Raw genomic sequence first — 7027 nt, forward strand, 5'->3', positions numbered from 1 at the left:
TAAAAAAAAGGTTAAATTATGACTCTGTTTGTGTTAGACTTTTCTGAAAGAAATATTAAATTTGGTTCTATAAAATTCAACCTAACCTCGTCAATATGAGTTAGGAAGATAAAACAGATATTATCAGTTATGAATGCGATATCAGTATAAATACTTAATCCTTATCTAGCTTAGTAATAGTGTTATAGCTCGTGGTAGACCATGGCCTTATCACCCAAACTTAAAGATCCGACCTATGACAGGGTTGTTGAAACTTTAAACTTTGTCTTACAAACTTATTTGTGCGTCCCGGTAACTTCCGTTCATAACAGAAAGTTTCTTAGTTGCAAATAAACAAAGTTTATCCATTGCCGTCTTTAGCGAAGCATACGTAACTTATTTAATAAATATAAAAAATTAAGATAAGATAAGAGCCTGAACATTCTTATATAGGGTGTCTCAATAATAATGTCCTTTGCTGTATTTATTTTTACTCTTGAATTGACATTTTGGAGTAATACCTAGCTGTTATCTATGATATTATACAAATATACGCTACTAAAAAAGAACACTACACCGTCGTGAAAATTAAGTAAAAAATGAATAATATTCTGCCGATATTCCAGACAGCTGTCGACAATCGCAGAATATTTTAGTTATCTCAAGAAAAGGATTTTGACGTATAATTTTTATATGTAATTTTACGAGGTAAAGTTTTTCATATAAACCCGTCAAACTAACCAATATTTATTATAATTATTTAATAAACGGCCTCTGTGGCGCAGTGGTTTGGGCGGCCGCCACGCCACTACTATTGCGATGGGAGGTCGTGGGTTTGATTCCTACACGGACAATTATTTATGCAATCAAATTCGTTATTTCAGGATTGGTCGTAGGTACATTGTGTAAGTTGTTTGTATGTTTGTAAAAGTCTCCGCGACTTGAGAGCGGTTTTTTAGTGCGAAAGTCAACTTTTTTACATGAAATAACTCAGTTATTTATTTTTAATAACTGTATCCAAATAGTTGTAGATGAAATAATATTCGTTCAAGGAAAGAAAACCGCAACATGAAAATATAGAAGTAACAACGTTAGCACACACTAACGTAATGTTTATTTAAGTGCTTTAACAAATAACTAGCTGGGTTTCTTTGTGAGCAAATCAATGTTGACTTGATAAATATTATCCTGTATTACATGTGTAAACTCCATGTTGAGAAATGATACTTCCGTGTGCGTAATATAAAGTAGAAAAGATTATATTTTCATTAATCTCTGTACTATCTCAGAAAAACTTATGCGATCAATACGAGTTCGTATTTATCGCACTAGTTTTTCTTTTTTTTAAATTAGATCCTTTTTTAGATATTCTGATAAAACGAGTTTAACACAGACATGGCAAGTTGGACAATATTTTAAAGAACTTTTACTAGCTCTCCACCCCAAGGCCCGTTGATACGCATGACTTCTACTTATATCTAAAGCCTATGAAAGGCAGAAAATAAAAGTGTTATTCCCAAGTATCATATCTACACCACATAACAAAGAATATATACGCTGTATATTGTGAATCCGCGGTACATTGCTCAATGAAAACCCCATCTCCCTTTACAGCGCGTTGATGTCATTATTCCATTTAACTGAGAGTGTGTGCGTACCGTTTTGCGGTTTCAAGGACTCTTATGTTCAACCCAACCCTTTTATTCACACATTTTTCAAAACAATTCAATTAAACTTTTATCCTGCAACCGCAGTTCTAAAAGGAATTAACGTAATGAGAATTATAAGGTTTACAATACCTTATTTGCTGCCGACGCGCGACGTGGCGATCTAATTGCATCAACAGTAGTCGAAACTATAGCTAATATAGTATCGTAAACCGTATATTTTAAGGCCTATTGCAATTTTGTATTATGTGTACAAACCGCCATAGTAAAAAAACTTCAATTAAGTTCTAAAAAGTTTTACATAAACCACTGCTGAACAAACAACAATTCAATTACGAAATCTATTCTCGAACTAAACGGTCTTAATTAAATCCTATAAATAAATAACATAGCATGCAAATTAGATTCTCCTAAATATAACTTGGTGAGTTCTCGGTATTTATGTCCTTCGGTAGTGTAGGTGAGTAGTACCTTAGTTCTGTGAATCGTTGAGTTTCTAACCCTAGGGCATGCTCGTTAGAAGCCTCAAACGTGTTAGGAACTTGTTGAGTTTCTTGAGAGCTTTTTTCGGGTCTAGTTTTGTCTAATTCAATTTTATTCTGGCCTTGACTGAACAACTTAAGACCTTACAATAATACTTATGATAGTTTAAGTATATCCTGTTTAGAGAAATCCTGTCGTTGCAAAGAATACAGGATTAAATTGAGACTGACTGAATCTAAATATCCATTTTAGCATTAGCTCCTACTTAAAATAGCATTAAAATGGGCTAGAAACGGACCAATGAGATTCAGTAATATTATTGTAATAAGATGTTAAGTAAGTAGGTAATATGCGACCAAAGATAGCCAGATACACAACTCCAAGGTAGATTAGGAAATTATCATTAACATTCGTATTAAAATACCTCCATAAATGGCAGTAATCTTTCTCATAACCATATTGAATCCACATGCAGCGTTGTACTGATATAAAATACCTATTACGTCTAGTATTAGGCCTTGGGCTACAGACATAATGACTGTAATATTTAACGCTATGCATTTCCGTAAACAAATTGTTCATACATTTTTATGTTTTTATGAATCATATTAACTACAGTCATATGAATTGCATTGAGTACCACATGTGTATATTAACATATTGAAATCATCAATGGTCTTTTTTGTTCATGTGAAAAATATGCATAAATAAACTAACGTCTAGCGCCGGCTCCGTGTGATTTTGATTAAAAAAAACGTCTCAAAAGATGAAGTTTCCAATCTTTTTTGCGTTGCTCATTTATCATATTCGTCATACATAAAATCTTTAGTTTACACTTCAAGTACAAGAAATAGATATTTTCATTGACAATCATTAGATCATATTTTTTTTCATTTCATTATCAATTATTCGATAATCCCAATCAGCCAGTCAAGCTTCTCTATTATTTACAAACCCAGAAGAACAACACTTTCAGATTATATTCAACTCCGTTCTGTTTTACAAGTTCCTGTGAATAACAATTTCAGTATTTCGAAGTCATTTTGTCACAAATATTGTCTAAAAGGTCGATTTAATATTTGATTATGAAAACTTCTTGGTAAAAGAGACTTATTCGTCAACTCGGCCGCAATAAACTCGTCCGCGAGGTCGAGTCGGGAAGTTTAAACATTAACTATTTTTTTATTGTGCATCTCGGCCGAACCACGTGGTCGAGTTGATGAAGCTATTTTTTCGTATCTTGTATTCGTCAACTCGACCGACATTGAAAATATGAGGCATTATTGTACTGTGATCAACAAAAGTGTTTCGTTTTTAATTTAATTTTTGTTCTTCTATGGGTAAAATAAAAATCCGATTCAATTAGAACATGTATATTTCTGAAAAATCAACATAATCAACATCAATATAAAAATGCTTAGTCTTGTCGCAGGGTTGCAAGCACTCAAAATTAAATGCTTGTCTTTTAAAAATAAAATACTAAAAATTTTAATATATAAATAAACAAATAAATAAAGTTTATTTTTTATTATTTTATATTACAATTTTGTGTATATTTTTATCAAATGATAATCTATATATATGTATATAAAATATTAGACAGATGCTTTTCTTATGAGGTATAGGTACTTTGTTAATAACTTAAAATTTTAATTAAGGACAGATAAAAATATATTTTTTTTTTCGAAACAATAGCGTACTCTATAAGATTATATAAGCCAAAATAATTGAAGTTTAGATATAAACTATAATCTGGCATAGCTCAGTTGATTATTACTTCATTTCTTTCCTCCAAAAAAAATTCAAAGTTGCGAAAGAAAGACAAAACTATTTTGCGAGACAGAGAAAACTATTTTAACTAATCAGGATAAAAATGCTACATTTTACAAAACTAAACGGTGATTGTAATGAAACATCTACGATCGTTATGTTAGCACAGCACGCATTTTAATTTGCCTAACAAAATAAATCTTTCCATGATATGCCTTAAACATTTTCTACCCGAATGTACATTTTGTACTCGGTCGAGATGACGAATAAAAAAAATCACAAAAATTTGCCGGGTCGACTCGACCGCATAGTGAATGTTCCTACGGTCGAGATGCACAATGAAATTATAGGTAGATTTAAATCTTCCCAACTCGACCGCGCGGACGAGTTTATTGCGGCCGAGTTGACGAATAAGTCGTAAAAGATTAGACTTCATCTTTAATGACACGCCCGATCTTGAGCCCAATTTAAAAATTTAAAACGTCCTAAACTCTGTCGCCTACTTTATTACTTTGGTGTCGTATTTTTATTTAATGAAAATGCCTTCACTGATTTCCGTGAAAATTTAATTTGATGTTTTTTCTTTGCATTGAAAAAGTTTTTCCTTTTCTAATTCTTATGAAGTATTTAAAACTTGTTCACTGTTGACCAAAATCATGGTACTTTATATTATTTAACTTATTAATCACAATAAATACTTATAATAATATAAATACTTATGAAGTATTTAAAACTTTTTCCTGTTGACCAAAATCATGGTGCTTAATATAAGATTTAAATTTATCTGAACGTAGATTCGTTTCTAGATTATATCAGCATAATAAAACATTCTCACTTTTCAAAAGCCACTATTTTATTGCAACAACCTGAAAACTGTCCTTGAAAATACCGGCTGACAATATTTACAGAAACGCACACATTAAATAGATCATGATCCGCAAATGTACATATTATACATACACACCGAGCACCGACACGATGGCTACACATACTCGTTATATTTGTTCAAACAATTTACCACCGAACGTGTTCACTGTGGCGTACCTACAGATTATTATGAAACCGTGAGAAAATATACATGGAATCTCTATTGTAATGAACACTTATTATCATAATATCTTTTAGATCACATGTCTGCTGCATACAGAAAAAATCTCTCTCTACAATGCGAAGAATAGTCAAAACAAAGATTCTTTTTACTAAGGTTAACAACCGGAAAGGGCTTAGGATCAGATCTAATACGCTAACAAAAATATTTTATTGAGAGATCACGGACTAACGAATAGATAAACCGAAACAACATGGGCATAATCATCCAATCATAATCAAGCAATCTACTTTTTTTTTCTATTAACAATATTTATTCGAAGATTAATCAATCCACAAACAGAACAAAAACACACAATTACGTAAATGCATTGCAATTAACGATCAAAAGTACTAATTAAGAACACAAAATCTTTGACTTCCATTAATGTCTGAATCTCTGTTAGCATATACAAGGAGGAACAGAAATAGAAAGCCAACAGCACCTATAACCCAAACATAATACTGATGTTACGGCCGATAGCATCTCCCTTAAAAAGTAATAGTCTCTAAAAATATACTCCTGTTTGAGATGAAGACACGCCGTCTACGATAAAATTGATAATGAATGTAAGATCAATAACACAACACGATACATAATAACATATTTTAAGATGTGATAAACCTGTCACAACATTTATATCACAAGCTTTCGTAAAGCCGATAATTTATTTACGGCAATGTCATCAGTATAAAAGGTTTATATTAACAAAAATGGAGACATCAGGACTGCGTAAATATGACAAGGGATTTATTATGTAAGGACAAATAATAAAACCGAAGGCTTTGTAACGCGAGTAACAAAAGCGTTATTTCCCGTTATCATAAATAACAACGGGCCGGTCACGTTCACCAGCTATCTCCAAATATTCAACGCGGACTGCCGTCTGACGCTTCACCCGACGATGTCATAAACTTGTTAGAAAATATGTCTAATTGAATTCCTGATTGTGTCGTGGTCGGAATTCTAATTAACACCCGTCAGTCCAATTTCTGTTTCATTCAAGTAAGTTGCGCTTATTGACATAACGAATGCACGTTCCGAAATAGGTTTAACGATATCAAATCACCACGAACATACGAGTTTGTTTTCAATCATAACTGAACGTGTAAGAGTGGTTATAACATTGTTCAACAATTATAACGGGAATGTAACCACAACAAACATGTTCAGTGAAAACAAATGTTAGTTACCGTTCTGTTGATGAACCAAGTTTCTATTTCTGACTTCTAGCTTTACTCGATCTTCGTGCCGTTGACTTCCGTTGGTCGCAGGAAACCACCAGTCAAAGCATTAAAAATTGTATCACATACACGTCCCGACGAGCGAATGTTTCCAAACTATGGCAACAAAACATTCATTAACGTGTCCTCACATAATTGTTTTCATTACATCCGACCGTTTACTGAGTCGACTCGGTCCATTTAGAGTAGTCCTATTCACAAAACAATTTAAAGTGCTTATTTCAATTACGATTAGGTCCGAAGATAAACAATAACGCCTTAAACGGGTCTCTATCAATACGCACAATTATTTTGAAGTCCGTTAAAGTTTAAGTTTTTGGAGAAGTCACTTTTCACAGTTTTTGTTAACATACAAATCGTAATTGAATGTAATATGATTTTTGGTAACAGCGGGAAATGGTACTTAGATTTTTTCGAGTTATGTATCGAAGTTATTTACGCGGCGCGTAGCTTTTTGTGAGCTCGCGCAGACACGTCGCTCGTCCACGACGGCTCGTTGCCGACTGACGCTTTCCTTCAGCCACACTGAAAATACAAACACATGGTAGGTCCTCTCGGCGTTTTTATCAAACGCAGCCTCGCGCGGGGTCACTCAACTCTAGAGGGATGAGGTCTGAACGCTAAGTGCTCTCTGGCGTTTTCCCTCCGATGGGATCGTGGGTAAAATTACTGGGACAAATTTAATTGTATTACACATAAAGGGAACTGTCATTTATACTGTACTTTTACAAATTAAAATAATCGAAGCAATTTTACGATTGAATAAATCAATTTAAGATATAGTAAGCACTCTATGT

At 33.1% G+C, this 7027-nt stretch overlaps 1 protein-coding gene across 1 annotated transcript in view; it reads right to left on the bottom strand.

The window, feature by feature from the left end:
- LOC142977111 (G-protein coupled receptor moody) overlaps positions 1 to 6720 on the bottom strand; it is a 107870-nt gene extending 101150 nt beyond the window's left edge. The window contains exon 1 of the mRNA XM_076120833.1: positions 6180 to 6720. The gene's annotated coding sequence lies outside the window, so the exon portion shown is untranslated. The remainder of the gene's footprint in view (positions 1 to 6179) is intronic.
- Positions 6721 to 7027: the final 307 nt, after the last annotated feature.

Source organism: Anticarsia gemmatalis, chromosome 12 (assembly GCF_050436995.1).
Source record: "Anticarsia gemmatalis isolate Benzon Research Colony breed Stoneville strain chromosome 12, ilAntGemm2 primary, whole genome shotgun sequence".
NCBI lineage: Eukaryota > Metazoa > Arthropoda > Insecta > Lepidoptera > Erebidae > Anticarsia > Anticarsia gemmatalis.